Here is an 11,288-nt window from a genome sequence, read left to right on the forward strand (position 1 = left end):
TATCATACTTCCAGGTGTTCATGTACAGTACAGTTCATCGCAAAAAGCAACATTCCCAAAAGCGCCACCTGTGAGTTTCCACTGACAGCCAGACAGAATGGGACCCCATATTTCCACTCTCAGTTTTCTGCCGATCAGCCAATGCTCCACCTGCGCTATTAACTTCCCTGCATTTCCATGGAATCCTATCTTGCTAGGAATTTCCAATTACACCATATCTGCCTCATCTCGTTTGACTGTGAGCTTGTACTTACCGCAAAAATTGTAGTAGTTCTTTATTAGGCTGGATTTCCCTTTCAGGAACCCACGCTACCTTTGGCCTATCTAGTCATGTGCCTCCAGGTACTCCATGATCTTATCCCTAACGACCGTTCCCAACAAGTTTCTAAACACTGATGTCAGGCTAACAGGTCTATAGTTTCATATATCCCACCTTCCACCCTTCTTATACAGCAGAGTAACATTTGCAATTTTCCAGTCATCTGGTACTTCGCCAGAACCTATCGATTCTGGAAAGATCATTATTATCGCCTCCGCAATCTCTCAGCTACTTGGTTCAGATCCCTAGGCGGTCAAGTTGCCGGACATGAGGCTGCCTAACAAACAGAGAAGATTCTAGCATTGTCTGACTAGCAGAATGCAAAGTGTTTGAAGTAAGGGAGGCTTTTCTTGTTTGACTGCCGTGATTGGTGTTGTTCCACAGACGTCTGTGTTGGGACCGATCACTGCTACATTCTATGCCAGTGAATTGGATGATGGCTATGTCGCAGGGATAGCGGACGATATGAAGATAGGAGAAGGGGCAGGCAGATTTGTCGCAGGGTTTGCGGACGATATGAAGGTCGGTGAAGGGGCAGGTAGCTTTGTCTCAGGGTTTGCAGACGGTATGAAGGTCGGTTAAGGGGCAGGTAGCTTTGAGGAAGAAGAGAGGTTGGAAAAGGACTCAGCCACCTGAGGAAAAAAGAGGAAAGGATTGGCAGATGGAGTTCAGTACCGGGACGTGTATGGTGATGCACTTTAAAAGACAGCCAATGATCCAAAAGTCTGAAACTCCTCCGCCTGCTCCAGCTCCATCGTCACACTTTAAACTGTATAATCTTCATACTTCTGATTTCAATGGTACTGTGGCATGGGTAGCAATGCTAAGGACACAACCCTGCAATACCTGTCATTTAACTTTGCACACATCTCCCTGAACTCACTTTAAGGATTATTGACCCTCTTCCTACCCATGACATTGGTCTCTAGATGGACCACAGCATCTCACTGTTCAGCCTTCACATCAGAATCTGGAGCAGAATCGGAAAATCTGACGCAAGAAATCTGCGTTTCCATCGTGGCTGTTCCATTTTCCCTTTCAACCCTCATCTCCTGCCCTCTCAGCGTCGCCCTTCCTGCCCTGTCTAAACAAGAATTTATCAACCTCTGCCTTAAATATACCGAATGACGTCTCTGGCAAAGAATAGCACAGATTGACAACCGTGGCTGACAAGAGAAGTCGAAGCCAGCATCAGAGAGGGAATAAAATACAACAAAAATAATTCCAGCAGTAGCTGACTAGCAGACGATGAAGAATGGGAAGAGAGGGGACTTTTCCGGCTGGCTGCCAGTGAGAAGTGTTGTTCGATAGACGACTGTGTTGTGATAATTCTTTCACGTTATATGTCAATGATTTCGATGATGTAATCGATGGCATTCTTACAACGGTTGCAGACAATACGGAGATGGGTGGAGCGACAGATAGTTTTAAGGACGGAGCGAGGCTGCAGAAAGACTGACAGATGAGGAAAATGGACAAAGAAGTGGCAGGTGGAACGCAGTGCCTGGAAGTGTATGGTCATTCACACTTGTAGAGGAAATGAAAGTGTTGAGTACTTTCTAAGTGGAGAGAAAATGCAAAACACGGACAAGCAGAGAACTGGGACTCGTTGAACAGCATTCCCTCAAGGTTATTTCAGGGTTCAAGTGTGTGATGATGAAAGAAAATGCGACATTAGCATTTATTTTAAGGTAGCTACAATGCAGGAACAAGGATGTAATGTAACGGCTTTATAAAGTGCTGGTGTGGCCTCAAACGGAGTATTCTGAACAGTTTTAAACCGCTTATCTTCAGAAGAATGTGCTGAAACTGGAGAGCGTTCAACGAGGTTCACGAACATGATTCCAGGTTCGATGGCTTCCGGTCTGCAATCACTGGGATTCAGAAGAATGAGGGGTGACCCGATTGAAACCTATCGAATGGTGAAAGGCTCTGACGATGCCCCGGGAAAGTAGAGGCGGATGAGCCTGACACCAACAGTTAACTTATTGTCAGACAGTCTAGGGGACAGGGTATAGAAGTATTTCAAAGGTATCAAATGTTTCAAATGTGTAGTTAATGTAAGAGAAATGGAAACAGAAACGGAAAACCCTCTTTCCGCAACCATCCACGAAAACAGAGGAGATTCCCAATGAATGAATTACAGTTAAATGCTAGCACCCCAAATTCTCTCCAGTTGACCCCACCCACGCAGAAACAGTGGTAAAGCAACCATCTCCCTCCCCACACCCACCAGTTAAAGAAAGCATCGGTGCCCTCCACCGAGCACTGAAACGTGCAGCAAAGCGTCAATAGGGACACAGACTTGCAGAACCCCAAAGAGTACACGTTCACCCGGTAATTCAACATCCCACAGCCTCTCCCCCCATCTCTTTCTCTCTCCCTCTTCTTCGCTCTCTCTCTCTCTCCCCCTCTCTCTCTGCCCCCTCTCTCCCCCCCTCACCCCCCCTCTCTCTTTTTCTCCCTCTCTAATACAGGAAAAATGGGTGTGCCGCTTTCACAGCGAGAAGGGGACACAACAAACAGCTCGCTGATTTAAGATGTTAAATGTCTGTTGTGTTGTTTGTTCCGAGCTCTGTGCCCGAGGAACTCGGGTCTCCGGGCACTCGGCCAGCAGCCAGCTCGCTGCTTTCGATCTTCCGTCTCCCACGACACACCGATTTCCTGCAACGGCACCGACCTCGACTCCACCCGCCTCCAGAGCCACGAAATCCCGGGATACTGAAGGCGCGCTGGTGTTTTAGCCCTCGTCCTTGGTATATCGAATAACGGCCAGTCGTCAGACTCCGAGAACGGGTCCCATTCTCGCAAAGTACCAAAGTCAGTTTGTAATTCCAGGTCGGGGTCTTCAAAAGCAACATGAGAGGGAAAATAGAGATATTAAAATAGAACAAGAGCTCTTTCCGAAGTCCCAAACAAGGAGTCGCCGTTAGGCGCCATCGTCCTCCTCAGCTCCACGTAACTGCGGATTTGAATGGGAATATGATAAACTGGATTTGCAGCTGACACCTCGATACAAAGCATGAGTGGCAGTGAGGCAGATTATCGGAACCTGGAGATGAGTTTAGCAGCTGGATAAATGGGCTGACGGTTTTGCAGCTGGAATGTAATGAAGACAGATGAGAGGTGTTGCAATTTGCCGGGAACAACAGGGTCGGACTCAGGCAGTGACTGGTCGGGGATTGTGGTCTGCGAAGGGCAGAGGGATCCGGGAATACAGGTCCATAGTTCTGGGCAGGGTCATGAAGAGACCCTTTGCCATATTGGCGTTCATGAATTAAACTACTCAGTACACGAATTGGAATGTTATGTTGAATTTATGAAGGACGTAAGTGAGCACAATCCTGGAGGATTGTGTGTAGTTCGTATCATAGAAAACCTATAACACAATGCAGGTCCTTCGTCCAACATAGCTGTGCTGAATCTGTCCCTGCCATAGACCTATCTAGGCTTTCCCATAACCCTCCATTTTTCTAAGCTCTGTGTGTCTATCCAGGGTTCCGATCTACATATAAGAAGTATCAAGAAACTTGAACGATCAGAGCGAACATTTATAATGATGTTTCCAGAAGGTGAGGACCTGAGTTGGAGAGAAAGATTCAAAGGGTTTTTTTCGCACCTAAGCTGAGACTTTTCCCCCTCAGGTTGGGTGAGGCCTGAAAAAGAAGTCATCAGTTCGGGGTAAAAGGAAAAGGGTTTAAGAGTAAAAAGTAAAGGAACTTCTTTACTGAGTGGACAGTGTGAGTGTGGAATGAGACACCAGTGGAAGTGGTGAAATGAGGTTCCATTGAGACACTTGGACATGTACATGGACGGCAGGGATGGTCCTGGTGCCGGCCGAAAGGGCCGTCGGGAAACAGACTATCACACTCTGGAGGAGACGATGGTTATGTTGATGTGTGAAGAGTTTGATAACTCTACATCCAATCCCTAAGAATCCTCTCGAAGCTTGTCTAACCCTAACGTGACTCTACGTTTTCCAGGATTATCCACCGCCTTCTTAAATAACAGAATAAGATCGATCAGCGCTTTTCTGAGATCTTACTCGTGTTCCAGAGAGCACAAATATATTGGTCAAGTCACTAGTAATGTCATTTCCTGCCTCACTGAATAATCCGCAGTATATCCTCCCAGGCTATGAGTAAATAAACCACCTTACAGCCCGATAAGAGACCAAACACTACCTCCTTTGTGGTCCTGCACTTAGACAAATTTAAAAGGCATTGTGAGTAAGTACAGAATAGGAAAGGTTTAGTCAAAGACTCCAGCAGTAGGGAGCGCCTGTGCCCATGCGACTATTCAAGCTAACTCATGCTCAGAGGAAATGGCTCATACGCAGGCAGATGGGACAATTCTGTTGGGCACCAGTGCAGCCTGGAAGGGCCACTCTCAATGCTGAAACTGGAGGGTTTCATCCAAAACAAGTGCTGATAGTTTTATAAGGAAGGAGGGAGGGTGTAGAGTTGTGAATCTGAATGAACCGTATGTGGGATTTGCTGTAGAAATATTTGATTCAGCAGGTAGTTGTATAAGACTGATTATGGTTTACAACGCTTGTGGAAAACTTTTGAGTTGTGAGAAAGTATATTTTGTTCTCGCTCACGAAGAGTTGTCTGCTGCTGAGATTATAACGCAGTTCACTGAGGGTTTGTTTGTGGAATGATGGTAATGGTTTGATTAAAGAACAGTTTTTCAACTTGTGTGTCTGAACGGGTACGAGATTTAATATTCACAGTAGTTCTGGAACTGCTGCAGAATATTGACGAAGATGTGTATTTTTACATTGATAGGTTATGTCACGTTATTCAGCATACTGCGATGGAAGTGATTCCCATTACAAACAGAATTAATAGGAGAAAGGCTGTATCACTGTAGACTGTGGAGTGTGCAGAGGCGATTCGGGAGTGGGACAAGGCGTTTAGGAAAGTGAAGAAGTATCAGTGCCCCTGTAACCTTATTAAGTATAAAAGGGCAGAAGCCACAAGGGTGAGGAAAGTGGTGAAGATTGCGAAAAAGATTTTCTGTGGACATACTGTGACAATATTGCAGGGGATTGGTAGGTCAGACGTCACCAGGACAAGATGATACATGTCATTGTTTGGTCAGATAAATGGGGATGTCGGCATATTTCGGGGTTTGCCAATGAATCTAGTATTGCGGACGGGTATGGCGGAGCATCCAGCTTTGCGGATGTGCACAGCTTTAGGGGTATGTCAGCGAATGTGTGAGTACACACGGATTTCGTGGTGTCCGATGCTTTGGGGTGGTCACTGATTTGAAGGTTCAATGAGGGTTTTCTGGAGAGCACAGATTTCTGGGTGCAGACTGATTTGCACACAGCTGGGCGTGTTGGCGGATTTGGGGGTGAACACTAAACTGGATGAGCCGGGGCATCAGGAGATGTGTCGGATTTCAAGGATTTTCCGTTTATCCATACTTTAATAATCCATAATTTGTTCTTCCTAGTGGTTTAAATGGTGGCAACCTTTTGTGAACTGCTTGAAATGATTCTTGCTCTGGCACAATCTAATGCGCATGTGGGGGTGCCTCGTGATTTGGAGCTGCGACAAGTCTCGAAGTTATTTCATTTGTACGTTCAGACCTAATAAATGTAATTTGATTTATGCCCTCTGTTCTTGTCTTTATTCATTGTCCAGGCTCCATTTTGAGAAGTGTTGGAACTGTGCAGTTTGGGGAGACAGATGAGAAGGGACTAAACCAAGGGCATAAAGTGAATTGGAGATGGTCACGTGCATAGTCCGGCAGGGTCAGGCAGAGACAGTCGGTCTACCCACACACAGACAGACAGAGGTTTTTTTTTTTTGACGCCAGATGGATTCGAACTCGGGAATCTTCACTCCGAAGTCCGGCGTTGATCCCACGACAACATCAGCCGGCGTAGTGTTCGCGATTCAATGCAATTTCACAAGCTGCAATGGCATAATTCACTTAAATATTTTGTGTCTGATAAATGGATACCTTGAAGTGCATATTTACACTGGAAGCACATTTAATTGATAAGATAACTCGGACGGTTCAGTCACCTGCGATGGTACAAATTAGCTCCCAATGGTCTTCATATTATTTGAATAGTTTAATCGCCATCCGTCACCGCGGGAATTTCACCTGTCTGATGTAATCGATTTGTAAATAATTTAATATCTTTATTTTTAAATCTGTTGAAGTCTGTCCCCGTGGAGTCACTGAATTGTATTAAAAACCCGAGGCATCTGCTGCCTCAGCATTTCATTCCGAGAGATCGCGTGTAACACACGGGGGCCGGATCACTGGACAGAGAAAATGTCTGCATTCTTCGATATTTACTTAAGAGTGGATAAAATATTGTACGTGTTCATTGCCGTTGTTGGAGTTCCCGGTGAGTGAGCAGAGGGATTCATGTTTGGAATTTCTGATTGTTACCGGTGTGAACTTATTCCTGATCATTTTACCATCTTCCAACTTGATGATCATTGTACAAATATCCGTCAGAAATATCGATCCTATCAATTCCAGTTTCCGATTTTTCATATTCAATGACAAAGGGAACTAAACCTCTGTCTCTCCTCTAGCCCACGGGATCGACTCAAACACTGTTCTTGCCTTTAATGATATCTTGTCCAGATTTGTCGCAGTGCTGAGGACAGGTAGCTCTCCGAGAAGGTGTGACTGGGGGGGGGGGACGGGTTCATTGTCAGGTTCACTGTTTCTGAGTTATTGATCAAAGAGAGCCTCTGGTGCTGTGCTTCGCGTCTCCCTGTGGAGTCTGTCACAATCGTAACCCGCTGCCTTTTGCTCAATAATTTGGTCTTCAACCCATCCGGTGTCAAGGGATCTGCTCGCGTGTGTTATCGAATTGAACTGCGGTGTGGAATTAATCCGTTAACTGAGCCACTCAGTCTCCATTTGCTAATACTGCTTCCAGTGTTTTCAAGCTGCTTCTCCCCTCTGTATCTCATCTTGGGAACATCAGATGCTGATTTTCCAGAGTCCTGGTCAGTCACGGTTAAGTCAGTGAAACCGGCCCCATCAGCGACTGAAATCGGGATCAGCAGCGATCGTTGTTGTTCATTCAGCTCGTTTATATCGCCGACGATTCCCCACACATTGCTTTATCTTCACACTGAAGAAAGCAGTTCAGAGATAGTGTGACCCGTGTCTGGTGCTGGATTAGCAGCCGTTCACAGACATCTTTAGCAGCAACTCGATCCGGTGTTAATTCTTGGAGACTGTGTCAAGTGTCTGTTTGTCCCCCTTTCTCTCTCCAGTGAATGTAGTGGCGATTGTGATCCTATCCCGGGGAAAGTGCGGCCTCTCGACCTGCACCACTCGCTACCTGGTGGCCATGGCAGCGGCCGATCTACTGACCATTGTCACCGGGGTCATATTGACTCGAATAAGATGGAATTACTTCCGGTGGAGTTTTCTGAGCATCACCCCTGTGTGCAGTGTTATCGATGTACTGAGCTACACAGCCACACACTGTTCTGTCTGGTTCACCGTCACTTTCACCTTTGACCGGTTTGTCGCCATTTGCTGCCGGAAGCTGAAAACAAAATATTGCACCGGGAAAACTGCGACTGTGGTTCTGACAACAACCGGTGTACTGTTCTGTCTTAAAAACGTTCCCCGATACTTCACACGGGAACCCTGGATGATCATCGACAATGTACCGTGGTACTGTGAACTCAGGGCCAATTATCTCACTGACCCCGGGTGGGTGGTATATGACTGGTTCGATACGGTTTTAACTCCGTTCCTCCCTTTCGCTGGGATCCTGCTGCTCAACGCTCTGACAGTCAAACACATTTTAGTGGCCAGTCGGGTCCGTAAGGGGCTGAAGGGTCAGAGCAAGGGGGAGAACCGCAGTGACGTGGAGATGGAGAGCAGGAGGAGGTCTATGGTTTTACTCTTCACCATCTCCGGCAGCTTCATCCTCCTGTGGATGACGGCGGTTGTAAATTTCATATATTATCAGGTCTCAGGGAAAGGATTCGTATTCAATGATTTTGAACTGATCTTTCACTACGTCGCGGTTTTACTGATGAACTGCAACTGCTGCACGAACACATTTATTTACGCAGTGACTCAGTCGAAATTCAGGGAGCAGGTGATCAGCGCGGTGAAATATCCGGTCACCTCGGTGCTTCAGTTCATTCATAAAGCCGCGACCTGAGTACAAGTCGGAGGCGGTTGTAGTGAGGGTTCCATCTCCTCACATTCACCCCCTGATCACCCAGGTGTTATTCCCGGCAGGTTATCGCATCGACCGGCTGCTCTGGAACGTTAGGATCGTGTATGATTTGTGAGGGACAAAGCTCCGTCCTGGAGACTCAGTACCGCATTGGACCTGCCAGATGTCAGTCAAAGACCTGCACCGAAAGGCTGTCCAGCCATTGGTCTGTGCAATTGTCCATCCGTTCCTTTTGCGGCCTATCAACCTGACAACCCACAAAACGACGGCAAACTTGTAGAATGCTGGTTGTCTAATCCACTGTCAATCACTCTACTCTCCGCCTTCCCCTTGAATGATTTGTTAATGTAATTCGAAATGGGGCGGGGTTTGTTTAAAAGACGTTTGACAGATCAAATTGAAGTCGGATTTCCACCACTAACTGGACTGGAGTGTGGTGCAGAGAATTAGAAAATAAAACCATCTGTGTTTCTTTGTTGAATACAATTCTTTCCCTTTTTGTTTTACTCCGTTCCCCCATGATGCTAACAATTATGCATTCTTCAGTGGTGTTTCCTTTATGCTCATTATCCAAACAGTCTTGCTATAAGTAACACTCACAAAATTCTGGTGGAACGCAGCAGACCAGGTAACAACTATAGGGAGAAGCACTGTCGACGTTTTAGGCCGAGACCCTTCGTCAGGACAATTCTAATCTCAATAATTCTCTATCCCACCAAGCCCATAGCTTCTGATTTTCCGGGTGGAAGGTCTTTATCCACCGCTGGAATTCTATCAGCTTTTGTGACTCAACCTCCCCGTGCAGGTTGAGACCCATAAGAAGACCCATAGAAGTCATAAGAAGTGGGCCAATGTGTTTCTAACAGTAAATCTGACCGTCCGCGAGAATAAACTGTTTTAAAACTCATCAAATCCGAAAAGACATCTGAATAAATTAAAACTTTACACAGACAAATTTCTTCCACCCAGTGGAAGCCTAAAATGATGGCAACAAATTCTTCTCTTTGTACTGATATAATGGTTAGGAAGTTGTTTCGTTATCGTTACCTGTAATTAAGGCAGAGAAACAGCCAGAGGAACATCTCAGTTGTTATTTTTTTATTCTTCTGCAACAGTTAATATATCTTAAGAGTTTTTCAAAATACACTAATGAACCAACAGACTCTCGGATTACAGAATTCTTAGAGTTATTAAACTATGTGACCTAAAATCAGCTAGTCAGATGCAGAACAAGATGGGGTTTCAGAGAACGTGACATTGGGGAACATTGCGTAATCCCACAATCCCATCTTCCCAGCGCCATAAGATCCCAGCCACCTAAACTTGAAAGCGCTCTTCGTGTGATATTGCCAACCGTCCTCGAACACAAATTCAACAGGAATTTAATCTATTTGTCCAGTCTAATGAATCCAGTTTGTTAATATCAACTGCAAACTCCGCAATTACACTTGGCTCATTTCAACCAGTAAAGCTGAAACAGGGGACCACCTTATTGCGCCAGAACACTTCCGAACACTTTAATATTGAAGATGACGCTGATCTACAAGTCACACAGCCATAATCAAGAACAGATCCAATTAAACAAATGAACATGGCCCACAATGATATTCATGAAGCTGCCCAGAATACCCATATAGACAACTGAGAATATTTAATGTTATTATTTTCATTTATGGCGCTTCCATGCCAGCTGATTATCCATCCACATGCCTGGAAATCTTCCCGCTGTCACGTCTTGAAGAGTCTGACCATATCATTTCAAATCAACTGCATGCTTATTAATCCCATTTTTAAAACACAGAACTTGTTCATGTGCGACTGAAAACTTAAATTCTCATGTATTTGCCGACTGTTCAAAATTATTAGCTGCTAATTGGATCCAATATACAGTATGCTTGCAATTTATGCCTCTAAGCCATAGAGCTCCATCATCTGCATATAGTGATTTACACACCTCAGTGTCTGTTTCAGAGAGAATGTCATTAATCATAACATTAGATAATAAAGGGTTACAATTACGGCGTTGTGGGTTCCCACCCGTACCAGCACCGACCGTCCAAATGTAAAACTCAGAGAAAGCCTTGCAGTCTCCTGCTCAATCCTCATTTCCATAAAGCCATAAGACTTGGAAGCAGAGTCAGGCCATCCGGCCCATCGAGTCTGCTCCACCATTCACACATGGCTGATCGTTTCTTTCCGACCTCCTCAACCCCAGCTACCGGCCTTCTCCCCTGAACCTTTGATGCCATGTCCCATCAAGAAACAATCAATGTCTGCCTTAAGAACACCCAACGCCGTGGGCTCTGCAGCTGCATGTGGCAAGAAATTCCACAAATTCACCACCCTTTGTCTGAAAGATTCCCCGCATCTCTGTTTTGAAACGGCGCCCCTCTCTCCTGAGGCTATGACCTCTTATCCTAAACTCTCCCATCATTCTAATGGAAACATCCTTTTCATAATTCAGTCCAAAATCCTTCTTTCCAGAAATACCATATGCTTTTTTCAATATAAAAACACTGCAATTATAACACCCTTATTTAAGAGTGCTTTGTAATATCATTTATACAAATGTACAAGTTAATCCGGTAATTCTACCCTTCCAAAACCCAGTCTGCTAACACGAAATATTAATTTCTTCCCAGGAAATATAATTGAACCTCTCCATTAAGATGCTTTCCATAAGTTTACATAAAAGGGACATTAACTACTTAGGCCTTCAACTAGAACAATCAGACGATGAGATACCCGGGTTTAGTATCGGCACAACAAACTGATAAT

Source organism: Hypanus sabinus, unplaced genomic scaffold (assembly GCF_030144855.1).
Source record: "Hypanus sabinus isolate sHypSab1 unplaced genomic scaffold, sHypSab1.hap1 scaffold_1111, whole genome shotgun sequence".
Classification (NCBI taxonomy): domain Eukaryota; kingdom Metazoa; phylum Chordata; class Chondrichthyes; order Myliobatiformes; family Dasyatidae; genus Hypanus; species Hypanus sabinus.